Source organism: Corvus brachyrhynchos, unplaced genomic scaffold (assembly GCF_000691975.1).
Source record: "Corvus brachyrhynchos isolate BGI_N302 unplaced genomic scaffold, ASM69197v1 scaffold191, whole genome shotgun sequence".
Lineage (NCBI taxonomy): Eukaryota > Metazoa > Chordata > Aves > Passeriformes > Corvidae > Corvus > Corvus brachyrhynchos.
In genome coordinates, this window is record NW_008236487.1 from 3,070,260 (window position 1) to 3,092,931 (window position 22,672).

The 22,672-nt window shown below is 41.0% G+C and overlaps 1 protein-coding gene across 2 annotated transcripts in view; it reads right to left on the reverse strand.

Moving 5' to 3' along the window:
* Positions 1–22,672, reverse strand: part of EPS8 (epidermal growth factor receptor pathway substrate 8) — a 128,267-nt gene that overhangs the window by 78,919 nt on the left and 26,676 nt on the right. For both annotated transcript variants that reach the window (XM_017726275.1, XM_017726274.1), the window contains exon 2: positions 16,401–16,540. The gene's annotated coding sequence lies outside the window, so the exon portion shown is untranslated. The remainder of the gene's footprint in view (positions 1–16,400; positions 16,541–22,672) is intronic.

Here is a 22,672-nt window from a genome sequence, read left to right on the forward strand (position 1 = left end):
CTCATTTAATTGCTTTGCGTCCCTTGGGATTGAAAAAGAAAAGTAAAACTCAAAGAGATGAAATTTTTAAATCTAGCCTCTGCTGTTTCGCTCTCTTTAATTATGTATTGAAAGGAATTCAGACTGGATGAGTTTGATGCAAGTGCCAAATATCAGTGTAAATCCAAGCATACAAAGCATGGTAACAAGAAGGAAAAAAGAATTAACTTTCAGACGGGGAGGTGGGGGGGGAAGAAAAACAAAAAAGAGAAAAGAGTGCAGTTATCCCACATGTTGAGCTCCTCAATTATTATTCAGCTACTTGAAAGCATCCACTTAGCTTGTGTTCAGAACTTTTCTTTGGAAGCTCAGCAAGAGCTTCAGCAGCGCACAATAAATAAACACGCAAACGAAAGTAAATGGAAGTTCTCTTCCTAAAGCAAAATAATTACAAACAAAAAAAAAGTCTGATGAACTCTTAAGTATCATTATTCCTTTATACTAAAGGAATATATACAATATTTTTTTTAAATATAGAGGAGTTGACATTGTCTTTTTCAGGACAGGAGGAGAGGGAGGCTGGGTGCTGCGGAGAAGGCAATTGAGGGGTAGAATGAACCCAAAAGTAGGACAGCCATCAGTGCTGCATCTGAAGTAGTCATCACTGCTCACCAGGCTGCTGGAGCCCGTGCACCACTCGTAACTGAAATCATATTAAAAGGCACTCAGAGCCAGGGAAGCTGCACCAGGGAATCCTTTAACATGACTCAACAGGCACAGCACAAAGCTCTCCCAGATTCAGGGTGTTTTAAAAATACATGGAAAATTTCTAAAAATCCTCTCACGCACATCAAGTAGGGTTGTTTGCAATTTCATAGTTTTGCTGGTGACAAAATATTATTTAATATTTAGCACAAACAGTGTAAAATAAAGTATTAAAGTATCAATGTTAAGCATATTGAACTGTGAAAAATAAACCAAAAGTAACAATGTCAAGGTAAGGTGACTAAGAACAGTTTTCTCTCCAAAATTTGGGAGGACATTCAGGCCAACTTACAAATTTTAAGAAAAACTTCAGTTTAAATCTTACTATAACTTATTGTACCCTTAAGTGGAAAGCAAAATTTGTAATTTAAAAACATTTCCTACTGCTATCAACTTCACCTCTTCTATCAAAACCCCAAATTCAGTATCATTGGTTTTTTAATTCAGGATTCCAACTTCAATAATATTGTCCAAATGCCAATACGGGGTCGCCTGAAGAACTCATTCTATAGCAATATTTTTTGAAATACCACATCCATATTAAAAAAACGACAGATCATGGAAAGTAGACTGTGAAATAAATGGGAGGAGGCATTTCAAGTGTAGCTTGAACCACGGTGCAGGTATACGGAGTTTGAGCAAAAAGCCACTTATGCTGAATCCCACTGCTCATTCCTGGGGCTGCCTGAAGATGGGAGATGCAAGCACTGGGATTTCAAGAGGTCCATATTTAGCATCAATAGTAGTCACAGTAATTTCTGAGCAATTCGGTCAAACACAGGTACATGGGTCAGCCCACTCCATAATTAGATGACTAATTCTGAAGGTCAAACATGAAGGAACAGGATACTGACATCCAAAGGATGCTTCTAGCAAACGAACTGAGAAGCCAACCTGGTCAAAGGGCAGGACCTTGTCCCTGGGAAAAAAAGTATTTCCAAAAAAAAACCCCCAGTGCAATTAAAAGTGCTAATGCCAGAGCAGTGGAGTAATACTGCAGCTCAGTTCAGTGTGGCTCCACTAATTTCCAGTGAGCTGATTCCAGATGGTGGGAAGTTCCCTCTTTGCCACCTTCTCTCCTAGGAAAAGGTGAGCGGATACTCGGGAGCATCCCTCTGTCCCACCTCCCTACAGCCCCCTTTTCCAAGCAAGCAGCCTGGCACTCGGATCCAGCTTGCACCTCTCTTCATTCCCAGCAGGACCAAAGTGACAGGTGACAATATAGGTGTGGCCTGACATTTCCATCCTTGAGTCACCACCCTGTGACAGTAACCACAGAGCACAAAGGGACCCTCAAAACCATAATCTCTGGACTGCCCAAGCAGTTACTGAACCCAACCCCTTCTTGCTCAAAACTCGAGTATGATTTTCTCCCATTCTGTGGCACCCTTTTTTTGCTGTCCTCTCAGGCAATTTAGTTGTGCAAGGAAAGAAGCAATGGTGAGCAGCTTTATCAAATTAACCCCAAATTAATTCTTCCACTGCAAATAGTAAAGGATATACTGCATGAGACAATCCTCAAAGTTCAGTTCTGTAAGAACTTTAAAAATCAGAACAAAACCAAAACAATTACAATTTTCAACTCTTTCATTACGAAAATGACAGAGCCAAACACAGCATGGGTACAGACAGGTGAAGTAACCTTGTCTCTGCCATTCACAAGATCAGAGTTCAAAGCGTTCCATACATTCTGGAAAGAGTTTGTGTTATTGGAATACATCAAGGTACAGGAGGAACAAGGTGTCATAAGTTACCTTGGACTCAGGCCATTCACATTGCTCAATAAAGTATGGATAAGCACTTTAATCCAACCATTTCCAGTTGGAGGAGAAAAAAAACAAAAAGGCAAAGATTACGGTAGAAACGTAAGATTTCTTAGTGAGAATCAATGTGGTTTGAAAAGATCAAATAATATCTACATATGTCAAATACATGTTCTAATAACAGTTAGAGATAATGAATAAAATTTAAAGGGGTCATTTTTAGGAACCTAGGATCCACTAGGAGACAGACCTCTTCAGAAGTGCTTGAGAAAATACAATCAGAAGCATTTGCTCTATTTTTGAAAAGCATCCATATCAAAGACGTAAAAAATTAGAATGGGATCTTATGCAATACTTCAATTTTCTGATCTTTGTTTTGTTAGACCTTGATTAGCAAATGGCATGGAAATATGTTAATATTGGAATAATTGGCACAGCATAACCATGACCGTGAGTAACATGGCAGCTACAAATGTTCAGAGGGCAGGGCTGTCCTCTCGTCCTGTGACAGCTTGAGCAGCCAACAACCCACTCCCAGTACAGAATGGACCCTACAGAATAATGGAAGGAACCAGCTTGAACCAGTTTGTACTCATTGGATACGGTTTGAACTGGCATGAACTGGTGACAACAAGCCAGAACTGGTTGGAACTAGTCAAAACCAGCCAGAATGAGTCGGAACCGGTTTGAACTAGCTTGAATGGGACGGAACCAGTCTAATCCATTTGGAACTAGTTTGAACCATTTAAAATGGGCTAGAACCAGCTGGAAGCAGTCAGAACTGGCCAGAACTAGTCAAAACTGGTTTGAACCTGTCAGAACTAGGTTGAACTGGTTGGAACAGGTTTGAACCAGTTGGAAGCAGTTTTAACTGGTCAGAAATGGTTTGAACCAGCCAGAAATAGCCAGAACTGGTTCAAACCTGTTCCAACCAGCAGTTCTGACACCATCAAACCAGTTTTGAACTGGTTTGAAGGTGTCAGAACTGCTCTGGACTGGTTTGAAGCAGTCAGACCCAGTCAGTGGTTGGAACTGGTCAGAACTGTTCTGCACTGGATTGAACTGTTCAGAACCAGTTTGAACACCAGTCAGAACCAGCCAGGAGCAGCTGGAACAATTTAGGCCGTGTTGTAACAGTTTTGGACTGGTTAGAACCAGTTAGATCCAGTTTCAAGCTGATGGATCCAGTTTTTATACTTTCTTTTTCTGCAAGAGAAGTCCTCCCTCCCGCTTTCCTTCCCAGCCCCCTGTGCAGGATGTGCATCCTGCTGGGAGTGCAGGAACCCCCAGCCATTGTGGAGAGCCTGGAAAGGACAGCTGTGCACAGGGAGCCATTGCACCTGGTACAGAGCCTGACCCAGCCCCACGCTCATCCAGAGTCATGGTGTGCTCCTCTCCAAAGGACATGGCCCTCCCTCCCCTCCTTCCTAATCCCCCCTGGGCCATGGCTCCACACCACCTCCTCAGAGCTCCTCTTCCCTCCTCCTGACCTCATGGCTGTCCCACTTAAAGGCTCCAGCTGAAACCAGGGACTACGCTACACCATCAGGAAAACACTGGAATCATCTTTCAGGCTAACGAAATACCCTCAGAGCACAGGCCCTGCATGTTCCTGTGGAAGTTCCACTGAGACTGGATTTGCTCCAAGCTGAAACAGAGGCTGCTCCTACAACCACAGCATCTCACGTGCCGTGGGCACAGCTCAACAAAAGTGCATGCAGAATGTCAGGACTTTTAAACCAGTCACCTTGGAGATGTCCCAGATCCACTTGCACACATCACCCCTAAAACAGATTATCTTCCGTAAACAAAATAATCTCCCAAGAGATACACGTCTCATTCTCCCCCTTAACCAGATTCACCATGGATTCTCACTAATTCACATCTCAATAACTACTTTTCCCAACCTCTAAAACTAGGAACAGGCTTGTCTGCTCTCATCACATCCTCTCTCAATGGTTAGGACAATTCAGAGTAAAATTAGCACAGAAACATTATTTTATTTTAGAACAGCACTCAAAACAAGTGTTTCTTCACTATTTGAAAACAGTTTCAAATAGGGAAGTTTAATTACAAATTATATATCCACCAGCAAAAAAAAAAAAAAAAAAACCTAGATCACATTTAAGCCAAGTTTTTTACTTAAATACCAAATTTAGTTGTTCTAATGCAGCATCTGCTTCCAAGTCTACACTGTCCCTAAGCCTTAACCATATGCTGAAGGGAGTTAGAATTAACACCCTTCATAACTCCTGGCACAAAATCCTAACTCTTAGAAAGGAAATCCTTGGGATTAAGATTGTGTTGTCACAGCCAAGATCAACCTGAGCTGGACTCTATTAACGACTTGAAACAGAAGTGTGTAAACTTTATAGTTCAGTGTCAGGAAAATAACTTCAAATGAAGCCCTGGACTGTTGTGATAATCATACTTTTATCATCCCAGAGCTATCGGATTCCGGTCTACCCTGCACTAACTTCGTGACCTACTTTGACAAATGACAATTAAAATAATTAAAATTCTCAAACAGCAAACAACACATTCTTTCATAGTTAACAAGACATTCCTTCAAACCTCCACCTCAAAAAAAAAAAAACCCAAAAGGTTTAAGACACAGTCAGGCAATACTGACACTGGAGATGTTGCTTTACCTCTTCCCTAAATGACAAATGACTTTGCATATCAGCAAAGAGATGTCATCTTCTTTGTGAGTAAAGTATTGTCTGACATTCCTTGCTGAGTTTTCCAAGGGCGTTATTCAAGATTTCTTTGCTTTATGAAGTCAGTGCTTACCTTGTTTCTGTGCAACACCTATCCATTGCACAAGCACTTTACAAGGGTGGATACCATCGTAAAATGGAAGAGGAGAATCAATGCCCAGCTACTCAGAGTGGTTTAACTGAAGGCATCATGAATTCACTATCAACAAAGCACTAAATTACTGTATATGTCAAAGCAGAAAAGGCACTTTTACAAGGTAAACATCTACAATTTTACCTTGCAGTCTTTTCAAAGCCCCCAGGACCAAGGTCAATTTTATTGTGCTATCCTACCACAGGAGATAAGGACTTTTCAAAGGCATAGTTGTCTACTTATTGTAATTTTTAAAGGATGTAACATGAAAGAAAAATAATTTCCTAAATTTACAAAGCCGCACAGAAACAGTGAGAATTTCTAGCAACACAAATGCTGCTTGCAGCGTTATGCTTTCCAATCCAAACCTCACTGAAAATATTTTGAAACACCATTTATAACGAAAACCAAGCACATAAAATCACTAAACATGTCCCATTTGCCAGAACCCTGTAACATTTCAACCACACCCATTCAATGCCTACCAAACTTGTCGAAAGGGATGGAATCTGCAGCGATCTACAGGAGCAGTGTACAGTGTCATGCTCTCTTATTTCAACAGCAAATGTAGCACCTTACACCTGAGCATGGGGCAATTCAGAACACCAGGTGACAGGCTGGGTGTATTCTGGATGCAGGACAACATCAGACAGGACACATTCCCCCGAAGCTTTGCTTTGCCAGGTCACCCAGGTCTTGGGTACCAAAGCAGGAGACTAAAGGGCTGGTTAAAATCACCTGGAAATTGAGCTCACATGCGTAACTTTGAGGAAAATCCCAGCTGCTCAAACGAAAGCTGGAATAGCAACAGGTTTCAGCAACTCCTCCCACTTACAATCACCTAATCTCTACAGTAAATGATAAATAGCACCTGAAAGGTTTTGCTGTTTCAATAGCAAGGGTTTGTTTGCGAGTAAGGAATGGACATAAGCCCAGTAAAAAGAGAGCAGAGAAAGCAACTCCCACTCACACTTGCACAAGGAAGTACAGAAAGTAGGAACTGTCTGGGGAAAGAGAGTAGGGGAAAACAGGCTGTGGCTTACAGCTGCTTGATTAATTGTATTTTTCATATTGATAATGAATTTTAAAAGCATGTGTTGGAACCCAAAGTGCAGGGAATGTTTCTCTGCCTGTCCTGAGGGACCCATCCCCCAGGAAAACACTGCTTTTAACCTTCGTCCATGGAGAAAGCTGCCAAAGCTTTGGGATGAATTGGAATCTACAAGGGTGTGAGTTAGATGATAGTATAATATATAGCTTGTTACAGGGTGAAAAATTTAGAATTTTAGGTGTAGATGAAGGCAAGATGGAGGAACCCTGTGGTTTTTCAGGTCTCTTCCTTCTTCTTCACCTACTCCATTTTCTGCAGTGTTGGTAGTACAGAATGATTGGTTAGGAAATGCCACAGTACTGGGCTATGTGAATGGATAGTTCATTAGGCACTGGTAGAAAAGTAATAATAATGTATGTTCCTAATTATAATTGGGTAGTTTACCTTTAAAAGGGCCTTGAGATTCCTGCATTTTGTCTTTTGGTACTTGCTCTGCTTCATGCTATGTCAGCAGCATGTAAATTGCTGATAAGATATAATAAACAACATGAAGACCGAGAAGATCCAAATGTCCTGTTCATCTCTTATTCCTGGCAAGGACTTTCACCCCCATCTGGGGAGGACATGTGGGGGTTGAGAACCCGCACAGCATGCTTAACTCTAAATATTTAAGTGGGACACTGCTTTTCTAAATGGTCACATGGTAGAAAGATTCATAGCTCTGGTTTTTTGTTTGGGTTATTTTTTTTAAGATAAGTAATGATAATAAAGACGTGGAATGAATTCTGGTCTGAATTCACTCCTCCAAACAAGAGAAAGAAGCATGAGAAACAATCTAGAACATGTAGAAGAAATATTCTACTTCTTTTTCTTAGGCATCCTGAAAAGATTTGTAAGAACTGTAAGAATAATTCATTTACATGAGAAGGAAATGCCAACAGTTTTTTGAATGGGAAAAATTATGGGAAACAAGGAAAAAATGAGTCCATCTTTGTAATACACAACCATAAGTGACACGTTTTATCCATTTACTTTATTATTTTGTGTATGTTAATAGCCAATTCTCCATGGTCAACCACAACATAAAGCAGATGATCTTTGTGATCTTCACTGAGAGTTTTAGACAGATAAAGTCCGTTCCTCTTGCTGAAGAGGGACCAGCATGAAAACCAAAGTAATACCTTCCTCTTTAAAATGCCTTGCTCTTTAAAAATGGGGTATAATAATAATAATAATAAGAAGAACAACAATAATAAACATAATAATGGGGTTAAAATACCATTTGTCTTTGAAACCTTGAACTGGTGCTTGCAGCGGAAGGTTATAAAACTGTACAGGTGTATCAATGCCTTGCAAGTATCCTGAACTTTACTCTTCCTTTTCACAAAAGGAATGTGCATTTCCTTCTTTGCTGTACAGCATGTGTTTCTGCACTTTACCTCTGTTACAGGAATTATTAGCTGCAACCAGCCGCACCTTCCTCCAAACAGGCACGTGCCAAAGATCCTGGTTTCCTGAAGCTCTTTGGGGAGCACACCACCCTACCCAACACAAGTTCATAGGAACATGTCGGTACTGTGTAAGCTGAATCAGATCCCTGTTTATCAGCAATTAAATCTACCAAGAAATGAGCACAGCAGCCTCCTCTTCGCCCAAAAAAATCAGCTTCTCTGCTTACAGCACACAATGGTGCCCAAACTCCTCATTTTTTACAACTAGTTGTGAAAGCCAAAGGAAGAGAACTTGGATTTAAAAACTCACGATTTCATCCTTAATGATCAGTACCATCTAGACTGTCAGAATAGCAACCTAGGGATCTAGCAGGGATGAGAACCAGGCAGTTTTCAGAGGTCTGAGCATTCCCAGAGAGGATGGACATGTTTGTCCCTGGGTTTGCAGAACACGGTGGTTCCACACACGTCGCTGGCGCACAGCTTTTACTGCTTGTTGGGTTAAATGATGAAGGACTGAACACTTAACTCTGCATCTGCAGCTCATTTACAGATTCTGCATGTTTATAACCCAAAGTCCCAAGTGGGTGCTCAAATGAGTGCCAGACCTTAATAACTGTATTTTAACACTCTTTAGTATTTTAAAGGAAGATAACAAGATACTGTCGGCTATTAAGCCATGGCATCCCCCCACTAAGTTCCCTCATTAAACACATGCAGGAAAAACAGTGTACTCTACAGGAAAAAAAAGTAAAAAGAGCATGTATTGACTCCTTCTGTTAGCCATATTTTCTTAATACAAGCCAACATCAATCAATCAATCTCTTCACTCAAAGTGCAATTCTCACCTCTCCATGTGGAACACGTTAATTAGTTTCCATTAAAAAAAAAAACAAAACATCATCTACATTTACCAGGTACACAGAAATAACAGGCTCCAGTGTTGCTTTCTCTGTGTCAAAGAAAAGCTATGGGTTCTTCTCTTACCATAGGATACCAGACACCATTTTGACTGACACAAAATACAAGCTCACAAAGGCAGCGTGGGTGCTCTGTTTTGGTGTATTACTTTTTTTTTTTACCCTCTCTGTGCTTCTGCCAGCACTGAATTTAGTGTTAATTAAAAAGTGCTGGCTCGGCCCTGCACCAGGAATGCAGCTGCAGTGCAGCTACACTGTTGAGCTGCAGTAGCAAAAGTGAGATGGAGAAACTTCTTGCAGGGCATTGTGGTTAGATGCAGCTAAGCGTCAAGCACACGAAATCTGTTATTTTTCATAAGGGAAAAATAAGAAAATATCGAGGAAAACTAGAGAGCTGCGGGGTAAAACAGGCTCAAACTTAAACAATTCCTGTACGAAGAAAAAAAACCGTTTATTACTAGCATAATTAAAAGTAAAAGGAAATAAGAAATTAAAGCAAACCTCCCCTCTCTTCCAGCACCCCCCTCTTTGTACTCAACTCGCACAAAGGATAACAGAACACGGGGTTTTAGCCAGTGTTGTAGTTCTTGAAAAGTCTTTTTCTTATGCTTAAGGAAAAAAAAAAAAAGGTTTCTTCTGCTGCTGCAGGTGATGAGAGATCTCACCACCAGCAAAGGGTGGTCTCTGCAGCTCTGGAGACCATGAGGGAGTCTAGGAATAAAATATGGCCCTCCTGCTACTTAAAACAAGTTTTACAGTGGCTAAGGAGGCTCTGCTCCTCCAAGAAAAGTTGCCTTTCCTGGAGTGAAATGATATAATGAAGATTACAAACTTGGGTGAATAAGCTTCTGGTAACAAGGAATGCTTTTCCCGAGAGCTATACACACAACCCAGCATGAACACAGTCCTCACCACAGAAATCCTGGTGAGGAGCAAACTGGGAGAAGAAAACCAAGAGAAGTGGCCCCTGGATAAGATCAACATATTTCAGGCCATGAATCAGCTGGCTTCCATATCCAGTATGTCATTTACAGAGAATATTATGGACTAAAGATTTCACTTATAATTACGAGAACAATAATTGCAATCAGGAAACAACCATTTGTTGTGCTGAAATGCTGCCTTAAATGCAGTTTGCAAAACAGCTTCAGGAGATACATTTCACCTTCCTCTGCTTGCAAACAAATATAAAAAGTGATGCATGCATTTTGGGGGGGGGAGTGGAACAAACAAAAAGGCTGTGTTGTCTCCATTTGCTCGTTTGAATAAAACATGTCTTCTCTTCAGCTCATCCTCTCAAGAAAAACTCTACAACCAAAAAACGTAAAGAACTGGTGATGAGGTCAAAGGGTCAGGATTTAAAGCCAAGCAGCAACCACCACACAGGAGTTCTACAAAGCTTAGTGCAAGTCATCTCCTCATTTCAGCCTACATCTGAACAACTCTCTGCATGCCAGTGCACAAGTGCTGCTTGTAACCACTTTGCTCTCACCTCAGCAGGCAAAATCACAGCTCTGCAGATGAGGCTGCAGGGGCATCCCAGAGCTCATCCAAGCACACTTCGTTCAGGTTTGTTCTTTTCTTTTTGGCAAACAGCACCCAGATACTGCTCTGGTGTAATCAGGTCTCCTGACAATGTGAAACTCACACTTTAAAGAGCCCACTGACAGATGGATTCAATTTAATGCATGACTATGAACAGCTGCTCCTGATCACCGGCTTGTACAGCGCACTCATTCATCACAAAATATTTCAAAAGGCTGAGCTGAAATGGAACAAATGAATTTGAAGGAGTATGGGAGGTACCATGCTAGCCTTGGAGAATGTGTCAGATGTAAAAAGCACAGCTATGGGACTGCCATTAATTTATTCCTGTAAATGCTGCCTCCACTCTATTAGCAGCATTCTCCAGATTCTCAAAAATCCAGGAGGGCAGCCTGAATAAGGTATTAGAAGGTGTAATTAAATACTCCTTACTGAAGGTGATTTTAACCAAGTCACTAAAAGGAGCTGACAGCATGTTTAAATTGTGATGGGGAAAACTTCAAGATGACAATCCTCAAAGAAACTGCTGAAGGAGGTTATTTCCCCAAGTGCTCTAACTCAGAAAGAAGATCCATCAGCCATGCAATGGAGGGCCACAGACCCGCCTTTGCCACCTTCATTGTAAATACTGGGAGAGGCCTTACTGCTTTTAAAGTTTTCATCTTCCTCTTTGGTCCCTCAGTGCGGCTGCAGCCAAGAACAAGTCGCAGCCTCACAAATGAAACCACCCATTTTGATGGTCTGTGAAGAGATGGAGAGCTGACATAGAGCTGAGTAATTCACATTCTTTTCTTTTTTTCTTTTTTTTTTTTTTTTTTTTAATTTCAGGAATTATGCAGCAAAAATAGACACTTTAAACATCACAGTGTTTGTCATGGCCAATAGATCATCTCTGAGTGACTCAATTTTTCACAGAGCACTTCCTACCAGTTGTGCACAGGGCAGCTTCAGAGAAGTTGGGAAGGAGTGTAATATGCAGGAAGGAAAATTCTCCACGAGTTGCCTCAGGTGGCAATTCATTCTTGCCAACCCCTAGGTTGCTAGGGTTTTCTAGGAGAGGGGAAACAAGTTTCCAAGACCTTTTTGAAGGCAATTCTTATCTAGAAGTGATATTTATAGCATCTTCAGACACTTGTATCATCAAAGTATAGCCATACTTGTGTGAATTCATGAGGAAAGCACGTAATGCTTGTGCAGAATTCTAAATTTCACACACTTTTGTATCACTACGCAGTTGTTAGATCAGATCTTTGTATCTTAGTATGAAAAACATACTTATCTATTTTGAGCTGCAGTAAATCTAACAATAATTTGTTGTAACACTTATTGATAGACAGGGAGTAAAAACGAAAAAGAAAATTTCCTCAGTATAGAAAATGTAATCTTTGCAATGGTAGGGGGGAAAAAAAATGGGTAATATTTCACCCTTTCCTTCTACAGATCACCTTTGCCAGTCTCGTGCTCTACCTACTCTCCTTCCTCAAGGCCAGGTAACATTGCAAAGCTCAGGTGTCATAAGCTTGCACAAATCAGGCCCTACAGCTTCCCTTCCATGCAATGGAAAAAAGCCACTGCTTGCCATCACCCAGCCCCCTGCAGCATGCCTGCTAGGAAAGCAATGAGGGGAACTGACAAGTAGATCTCTACCATGTCAATAACTAGCTCTGAGACAGTTTCAACTTATTTTGGGAACCCAATCTGCTGCCAGGGTACACGCTCCGACACAGGGGTGAGAAGCCGCGGGCTCAGCAGCATTGTTTTATCTGCCAGAGCCAAGGCAGGAGCACGCACTCTCTGCAAAGGTTATTCATCACCACAGCAACCTCCAAACAAAGGTGGGAGCCAAGGCAAACAGCCCTGTCCCTCTGATGACAGAGGGTGAAGGTGCTCTCCCCTTGCACCCTACAGGGGACTTAATTGCTTGGGTTGGTTTTTATGTCACTGGATCTCACAATTGCACTTCCAGCATCCTAGCACGCATGCCCACAGCAGAGAATGGCCACACTGATGCATTAAGCAATCAAATTCTTCTATAGCCCCAGGTGAGAGAGAAGAACTGGCTGATACACAATTCCTTCTTGCCACACGGCGAGCAAGTGCCATATTCTGTTACACGCCACTGCCACCCCGCCTTCTCTGCGTGCTCCCCTAGGTACCAGGAATAGCTGCTGTAAAATAAATACCCCACCTAAAACCAAGAAAACCCCAATCTGTTCAACTACCATTCTGTCCTTCCTCTCCCTTCACCACTTCGTTTCTTCACATCCTTTTTCACTCCACGGGAGATTAACGATTTTGGATATGTTACCAAAATCCAACCGAGACGATAGAACAATTGTAAACTCAGCACAAGTGCAAAGCAGAGTGTCTTTTTCCCCCCAAACTTGGAAAGAACAAACCCCAATGCTTCCCAAGTCACTCGAGGAAAGAGATTATGATCATTTCTGAACCTTTTCAACTACAAGCCAGGAGGAAAAAACACTGTTTGTAATGACAAGCTGTCAACACTCGGCGAGCAGCATGGCTCTCATTTGTGACACTGAGCTTTTGCCTGCAGAGCTGGGCATGTGGGCACCAGCAGCCAACACCACATGCAATGACAACACTGAAAATGCCCAGATTTCTCTACTTCTCCTACAGCACATCCCCCACCTGAGCAGCCAGGCCTCAGGATTTAAAAGGCTGGGTAACCATTTGTTTTCAATCACGGGATTAAAAAAGAATCAAAAAAACCCAGTGGTTCCTAGGAATTTTATTTTTTAAAATCAAAGCCACAGGTGACTGGAGCAGATAACAAAATCTCATTATCTCTCATTTACTCCTGTCAAGAACTAGAAAGAAGTTAAATTTTGCTGTAGTAAAATGATCAGAAATACCCATCTAGCTTCAGTGCTTCTTGGATCTAAGCAAAATGTATGTTAACAAAAGGGTGGTTTGATTTATACCAATAGCTCATTTTTCTTGAGTTTCCAACCATTAACCATTAATCTTTTGCAGGCTTATGATGGTTCACAATTTCTGTCAGTGTGTTTCAGCACCCAACCACCTGAGGCAGGAGGTTCATTTACCTGATTCTGCAATATTTGTATTAGCCAATCACTTCAGTGATTTGGTACTTCAAGGGAGCCTATGGGAAAGATGAGGACAGACCTTTTGTCAGGGCCCACAGCAACAGGACAAGGAATCGTGATTTTAAAGTAAAAGAAGGTTGAATTAGAATGGATATAAGGAAGTTTTTTACAATGAAGGTGGTCAACTGGTTTGCCCAGAGGGGTGGTGGATGCCCCATCCCTAGAAACATTCATGGCCAGGTTGGATGGGGCTCTGAGAAACCTGGTCTAGTTGAACATGTCCCTTCCCATTTCAGGGGTGCTGTGCTCAATGGTCTTTAAAGATTCCCCCAATGCAAAAGATTTTATGATTCTATAATACTGCTCTGACATTATAATTAAGAACTACAAACCGAAAAATAATCTTTTTTTTAAAAAGTGTAAGAAAATTCAGCTTCCAGATGAAGGCTCAAACTGCAGTTTCCAAAGTTCGCACTGTACTTGCAGGTAGCAAGCAGCAATTGAGCAGAATTGCAAGCAAAGTGCAAAACACCACTCAACCCCAAGGGCAGGACATGCTCCAGGTACCCTGCACTTCAAGTTCTATCCTCTATAGTGCTCCCAGAAATAGAAAAAAAACCACAAAAACCCAAAAAACAAACAAAAAGCCCCAAACAACAACAACAAAACAACCCCAAAAAAAGCCAAAAACCCCCAAAATCCCAACAACCAGAAACCTGTGTGCGAGCTCACACACATTTCTTAAGCACAGCCATAGGGAAACCCACGAAACTGGATGTACTCAGAGCACATAGTGATTTATGTCACAGCATAATCACCACCTGACGTGATAAGCAGGCGCTGGCTTGACTCAGTCTTTATTTGTGCGCACCTTCCTGATGATCTGGAGTTTCAAAAGAAACCTCTCCACATGCAGATGGTTTCCCAGCCATGCTACACAGGAGGAAAGGTTTTTGCCTTCTCCCCCACGCTGGCATTCTGTGTTGTGAGGCAGACCAAGACCTCAGACACAACACACAGACATTTGTGCTAAACTGGTGTCCTCCCCGACCAAGACACAGATGTGCTTCCACTGAAATTACTGGGCTTCTCGAAAAATCTGTGGCCTCCAACTTTTAATAATTGAAAATATTTACGAGCAGACAACAAAGTGCACTTACCCATGTGATAACGATTTTAAATAAAAAAAAGACTGCTTCAATTACTACCTTGTTTCCTCAATTTCTACACACACTTTTAAAATTGCAACAATTTTAAAACCTTTCTCCTCCAAAGCTGCTGCTTTTAGCACTCAAGTTGCTGTATTATTTAAGTGCTGGGGTTCAGAGTTGTCCAGCAGTAGAAAGGAACTGCATCTACCTTCAGTGGTTCCCAAGATAGCAGCTGTTACGCTTGAACTGAAGCAGGAAGAGCAGCAGCAATAAAAAGGAAAGGAACTTAAGGACAGGTATGTTCCACCTTGCAAATATACAATGGTTACGTGACAATAGCACCACATTTCTTTTCCTAAACTTTCCATTAATTAAAGCCTACTTGTTTTAGTCTGGCTTAATAGGCTACTGGACCTTGAAATAATGTACTTGTATTCCTTGCTCTGCTTTTGCCTCCTCCAGCATAAAGCAGAATTACCCTCGTAATTTTTCAGGCCAGAGTAATTTTCCAACTCTGCTGCTGATCTAAGTACCATGTACAGCTCAGGAGAGCGCTGACCTTCAGGTTTTTGTCCAAATATTCCAACAAGCCCTTTTAACAATATGGCAAGAGCCTGCAAGAGTCAGACAAGTGCCCTGGATGCATATTGCCCTTCCTGCACACATCCTTACAGAGGGCTCCTCCCACCTGCTCCAGAAGAGCCTTTCAGGGATTTCTGCCTAAAGCACAAATCATCTACCCTGATATTCACAGGACAATTCAGCACCTGATGCTGAGCTGTGTCATGCTGATGCTTTAATGGGACTCTATCCATGTACTACATCCCTCAAATTCCACAGAGATTTTTAAATGATTAGCTATAGCTAAGGCCACATACATTGTTTTTAATAGCAAACGTGTGTTTTACAGACCAGGCTGCATCTCATCAATAATTCCTTGGTGCCACACTCCCAGAAAGACAGCAGTCAGCCCAGCATGACAGAGTCTTAAATAAAGCAGGGTGTTACAAGGTGTAAGGCAGCAATCCACACATTTGCTGTCAAAGAATCACAGCATTTTAGCTTCTGGAAGAAGCAGATTGACATTGTTTTATCAAGGAAAATCACAGACTGGAAAAACTGACTAGAAACCACCTTGCCCTAAAAAAAAATTAATTGTTAGCTGTTGTCTTTTGTAGAGAGGTTATGTCTAGGATTGAAATGGAAAAAGGATCATGCCTCAGAGGTCAGAACAAGCTCACTTTTTTTTTTACACAGCATCTAGTAAAAGGAAGCTGGGGATGAACTTTGTCTGCACACAGCCACACAGAGATTTAAACAGGAAAAAAACCCTCAAATCCATGCACTTATATAAAAGGCTTTGGGTAGTTTCATTTTCTATTCAGCTGGAAAGGGAGTGAACCAGCACGCACACACACATTTTTAATCACCCTCGTGCTGACAGCAGCCAGTCACTACTTCTGTTATCAGAACCCCACAGCTTGCACTTCCAGGCTGTGAAGAGCTAAGGAAGAGGGTATAAAATCTCCTCTGATTAAAAAAACACAGTGATATCATCTAGTATAACACACAAATGCTACAGATTTGAAGTTTGGCCTCACCAGGACGTTACTCATTCAGTGGAGAGCGAGGGGAAAATAATCCATAAACATACAAACAAATAGTAAGGATTTCCTAAGATTAGCGGGTAACCTCGATCACTCTTATTTTCTCTAAGCCCATCAGTCACCCTCTGGGAAAAACAAGCATGGCAGGCCAGTCTGTGCATGCAGAAACTTAGAGTTTGCAACAGATGCCAGTTGTTAAAGAGACAGAGAGGAAAGAGAGAAGCTGTGCTTATGCTCAACTCACCAGTGATCACTTGTGCAAATGCCACGTGCCTGGGCTTAAAACTTCAGCTTGGGTAGATGCTGTTCCTGCCACTGCTTAATTCAGCTGGCTGGCATCTCTCCAGAGGTGCTCAGAAGGCAGCTGCCCAACAGGACAAATCACTGAAAACCAGAAAAGAAATAGGTTCAGCTTTGCAATTCCACTGCACATTATGCAATGAATTCAACTTGCTAATTCCCAACTTCTTAAAATATGATTTCCCTCAGTGCATGACAGGGAGAAATACAGTTCTGGTTAGAGTTCATCCACTACTGTCAGCGTGAATTTCCTAAATACCAGTAATACCAAAAAGAATTCCTATGTACAGCTAACAGGACTCACGGTCAGGAAAACTGGAGAGCCGCCACCACCCTAAAACCCTTCAAATTTTGTCACCCCTCAATTTTGAATCTGACATTCAAGAGTTAGTCCTTTTCTATTTCATTTCTTTATTCATATCCGAGACATTATTCTTACTTAGTTGTAATACAAGTCACTTCCAGCTTCACAGCTGCACTATTCCAGGTACTGAGCAGTGTGGACACAATATTGCTGCTAGCAAGAATTTCTCTTGCTTCTTTCTAAGCCCGTGGGATACTTTCCTCTCTCACGAAGAGATTAGCAGAAGTTCTGTAAACTATGAACACCTGCAACCTTGCAGAGCTTTGTTTATAGTACAGTAGAAAAATATTTTGATAATGGATGTTTTAGGATTTTAGCCAATCACCCCAAGGGGTGGCTGATCCTTTGACCAAGTAGACTATGAAGAAAATAGTCTATAAAAGAGTTTGTAAAATAATTAAATAAATCAATCTTGCTGCACAATTCCTGCCTGCTGGATCTTCTCTCCTCCCTATGGCTGCAGGATACAGTAATAGAGCAGTTCTTCAAATTCTAGCAAACCTGACCAATTTACAGTGGAATTTTCTTATGAGTTACCCTCTTTAGGCCTTCATTTTGACATTATCCCAATTCTGTGACTTCTGTGAGAGGTTCCATTTCCTCTCCCTTACAGGGCCAGCCCCCCAAGTGATGTTTTCCACTTTATCCACTAAATCCAATTAAAAATAATTTAGAAGTACAGATCAATTTGATATAGCAACAGAACTAGAAAGAAGCAGTAACAAGTCAACTCAGTAACAGCACAAGTGACAATAGGTCAATTCAGCCAATCTGAATTGATCCTGTAGTTCAACATTAATATAGAAAGGAAATAGTATACTGAGCTAGTTTTTGTACTAAGCCTTATCAAGCTGCTGACTAGTATGACCAGATTCTAGTGGTGGTTTATCTATTAATCACCTAATTCTGTCAAAAATGTAACATTTTAATATCTGAAGGGGAGATAGACAATTAATGGTTTTTTCTGACCAGGAAACCCTCACAGAAGAAAGGACAACACACGGGCACAACACTTTAGGGCAGGTTGCCATTCATGAGCCTCAGCCTTGCCCAGCTCAGTGACCTTGGGTAAGACTCTCTACCCTTCCATGCCCATTTCATTCCCTTCAAAACAAGGATGAAGTTCAAGAAAGATAAGGAGCTACTGGAGAGGGTCCAGCAGAGGGACATAAAGATGATGAGGGGTCTGGAGTGTCTCTCTCAAGAGGAGACTCGGGGAGCTGGGCCTGGTTAGTCCAGGGAAGATAAGACTGAGGGGGGATCTCATTAATGCATATAAATATCTCAAAGTGGTGCCAAGAGGATGGTGCCAGGCTCTTTTCAGCGGTGCCCAGTGACAGGACAAGGAGCAGTGGCCATAAACTAAAAGACAGAAGTTCCACCTTAGCATAAGGAAGAACTTCTTTACACCGAGGGTGGCAGAGCACTGGAACAGCTGCCCAGGGAGGTTGTGGACATACAACCCAACTGTTCTTGTGTAACCCGCTCTAGGTGACCCTGCCTTATGTGTGATTCGGTAAGAAAGGGGAAAAAAAAGGACAGGCTACTCCTCTTTTCTTTTCCAGTAGTAACTTAGGATCTCAGTAGCTTCTTACACAGAAATTAGTTCTTCTCACCATAATGGAAGACTAAAGAATTCTGCTAAGAAAAGGAAGTAGCAAACACTTAGCATACTCATTGTTTCCAAGCTCCTTATCTCTGAAACTTGTTACAGGTTTTGGGATTCTCATCTGAAAGCCAGTGTAAAACAGAAAAGGACAAAACAGATTTCACTGGTGAGTTTCTGAGCTCCTCCTTGCTAATGTGATTGCTCTGTTTGCTGCCCTGGACATGAACACAGTTAATGAATAATGACGGTGCAAACAAAAAATCAGACAATGATGGGAGGGGGAGGGAAGGGTGAAATGATTGTGTGGGAGGCTTGGATTGGATTCGGCAACAATTAGAAAAATTGATGCCCTTTTGAATATAGGAAAAGGCTTTTCTGGTAAGATAAGATGGACATGACATTTAAATCCAAGAGTAAAGTATTTTGAATGTATGGAATTAGAAAGTTCAAAAGGTTGGGGTTCTTCATTGTGTTTTCCTTTTATGTTAAAAAACGTAGCTCTCAAAACTTACATCCAAATGTGTGTGTAAACCTTCAGCTCCCTTCAAAGCTGTTACAGGACAGATTTGTTTTGTTTTTCTCACTCTCTGGAAGTATTACTTACTACATGTAGCACTGCCTCCTACAAGGTACAAGACATCTTTGATTTCCCTCCTAGTAAGAGCCCAAGACAGTAGAAGTTACAGTCACTTGAACAATCAGTCCAATAACCTACTAACATCACTTAAGATCTTCCCCTAACTGGTTCCACCGAGTATATTATCAAAAGAGGGCACCAGAGATTGCTCCCTGTTTGATTAAGGTTGCACAGTGCACATTTCCTTCTCTGCTGTTATTTACAATTCCGGCAGTTCCTGCCAGATTTTCACATGTGAGAAATGCCTGCTACAAGCACATGAAATGCATTATTCCAGTACTCCTTTTGTAGCACAGAGTAGCTTAATAACGTCCTTTAAAAACTTAAAAGGGAGAAGGACATTCCTCTACAAGACTCACACACAATTCCTCAATTACAAAATAAATAAAAACCTCTTGCAGTTTTACTCTGTGCCTCTACAGCTCTTTTTCCTTAACATCATATTTACATGATCATTCCTACAATGAGATACAGCCACTTCTTAATAAGTGCTATTTCATAATCCACATTTACTACCCTAAAATTTCTAATCACCTTTTCTGTTATTCAGTACCTTTCATCAGCAGACCTCAAATAGTGTTTAGAAGATTTAATTGTGTTGAACTACCAACTACCACTGCAGATGTGACTTACAAAGTGAAAGCACAATTATACAAGGCAGGATTTATCCAGGAAATATGGACTGTGATAGTTATTCTTGCAAAATAACAGAGAGATAATTTAAAGTAAGGTATCTACAAAGAATAGTGTCTGTGCCAAGAGACTGTTTGTATTGGTTTTGCAAAGAGCGGACAGAATGTTCTTTTCCAAAGAACCACAAAACAAACTTCCTGAACCAATGTGAGTTTTCTTTTCGCTTGCATTTAATCCAAGTAAATGTGGCCCAGCCAAACTTACTTAATAAGAAGGGAAAAAAAGAATCAATTAATTTGGCACAACCTTGCCTTGAAAAAGTACAGTCACACGCTTCAAAGTGAGTGGAAGTGGTCACCTGAACAGATCTAGAAACACTGCTACTATGTGAAATTGGTAATAATAGTAGGGAAGGGGCTTTTGGACTATTTTTTTAAACCATTTTTTCCACAGCATTATAAGCAGCTTTAATTAACTTTCTTCCTTTTTGTTTTTTTCTGGTTTTAATGCTAGCCTCTTGATGCACACCAGCAAGGTTTGAGGATGTGGAGAAAAGAGAGGCAGTGTGTGGAGATGGTAACGCAGCACACAGGGAAAAGAACTTGAAATTATCACACACCAGTCTATTTAACCTAATATTTTGTTCCTAAATCAGTCATTTATGTAATCAAAAAAAAAAAAAAAAACCCAGAAACAACTAAAGATATCCAAAACCCACAAAAAACCCCCTCCAAGTTCTGCTCAGCTTTTACCTCCTTTGGCCTTTCAGGAGCTGATGGGTAAGTCCACAGGGAAAAGCCTCTTTGCAAGGCAAAGATAAAAGCATTACTGGTAAAGTCAAGAGAGACAACATATCCTTTAGTGTGATGCATTTGTAATCCCTGTTTTAGAAGTAGTGATGAATTTAAAATTGAAAGACATAATACACATCGTCCACCCTACAGGGAGATACTGAGACCCCCAAAAAGTGCATCCATGTCTAACTCTGCAGCAGGTCCATTTACACACACATTTGTGAAAGTTTCTTGGCTAACAAAAATGCTCATTTCACAAGATACACAACGCAAGACTGCTTCCAGCATCTCTACAAGTACAGTTATTCCCTGCACCACGCACGGACAGATTTGTCACGTTTGCCACACAAATGCCCATCTCTTCTCTCTCATGGGCTAAGGTGCGGCATCATTTCATCAGAATGCCAGAAGGAAAGGAAGCCTCCACACAACTCATGTACAAGTAGGACACTTAAAAGATTATATTCAACAATATAATTTCAAATTCTGCATGGTAATTCCACTATAGTTATCCTAAAGAGATGAATAAAATACCACCCAAGAGTGGGATGGATATAAAGAGAGACAGAAATCTGATGGGAGGACAATAGAACTGCAAAATGAGTTTCACCTTACACTGATGCAAAGTTTTGAAAATCCAATTTGATGTCTAAAAGTTTTCCATCTTCATTCCCACAGGAGTTCAAAATTCCTGTAGATATTTATTATTATTATTATTATTATTGCCACCTTTTGAGTGTTTATACTTTCCTTGATTCTGTACATCAATGCCAGACTTGGTTTATTACAGCCAGATACCAGATTTCAGTGCCTATTGTCACAAGCTGTTTCCTTGTTTACTTCTGCATCTTTTCCAGCTTCAGCTTCTTACAGGGTAGACAGTGAAACCTGCTTTTACTTTTAGATTCCTCCTGCCACAATGTTTGGTTTTCAAACTCTGCAAGGATCAGGTTTAATAAATTGAAAATCAATCAGTACTATTTTTATTTTGAAATCAGAGAGAAACTATATTAGTCTCAGGTGTTGTAAAAGTTCCTTTCATATATTCAGCTTGGATCCACTTCTGAACCTGAGTGCATTAAAGTTACACTGTCAAATATACTCATATGTAAACCCTTATTCTACCTGCCAGAGGCATATCTTGGTAGAATTCCTACAGTTGTTATTTTTTCAACTGAAGCAAAGAGAGATTATTAATAAAAAAAAGAAAAAACCAAAAAAACTCCAGAGGTTAAGTTCTGCTTTCCTGAAGTCAACACACAGTTGGTCTTGCATTTCAACAGACCTGGGATTCCTTGCTAGCGCTATGAAAGACTAATCTGTCTCTTTAGATACTTGCATGGGGTAAGCAAACAAAACTGAGAACAGGGTATTATTTAGGAAGATTAGATTATTGTCTTCAAATACCACTACAGACTCTGAAAGGATGAGCATAGAGAGCATTGCAATGGGGAACAGACACGGGGTGTTCCTGGCTCCAGATTAAATTCACCACCCACTCCCACAACGGGACATTGCAAGATTGGGAGGGCTCTTAAAAACGACATCAACTCCCAGACCTTTGACAAGGACTGATGGAGCTTAAAAGACATGTGGGAAACATCACATGTGGTTACAGAAAAAGCAGTAAGAAAAGTAATTTGGGGTTTGGAAAGGAGCAGGAGAGTGCAAGAAGGGGTTGGTTTCTTACTAGTCACTCCGGAAGGTGAGCAGAAATGCTCAGCCTTTGATTCTCAGGCTTAGCACTTTTGATGGGACTTGAAGAACATTCTAAACACCAATTTCCAGATACTGCCTTGTGGCAAAAACACCCATCATATCCCTGCTCACCCTTTGGATTCCCTCTGCACCACTCAAAGACACTGCTTTTATTTCAGGGGCTTTTTCCATCCTACCACTGGCTTAGAAGGGGAGGTTGTTTGCCACAGGTGCTCAGAGCTGTAGAAAATAAGCTGTGAAAACTTACTGTAATAGGTCTTCTAGTTGACCTTTTTTGTTCAATTTGCCTGTTCAGCAAAGGGGAAAAAAAACCAAAAAAACCACATGAGATTCCACAGAAACAGGGAAACAGAGAACACGGACTAGTGTAAAACAACATCCACTCTTTGCATATCTCAGCACTAGAGATTACAAAAATGTCCACTGCGCTCAGTAGCAAAGTAACTTAATTTCCCAGCTG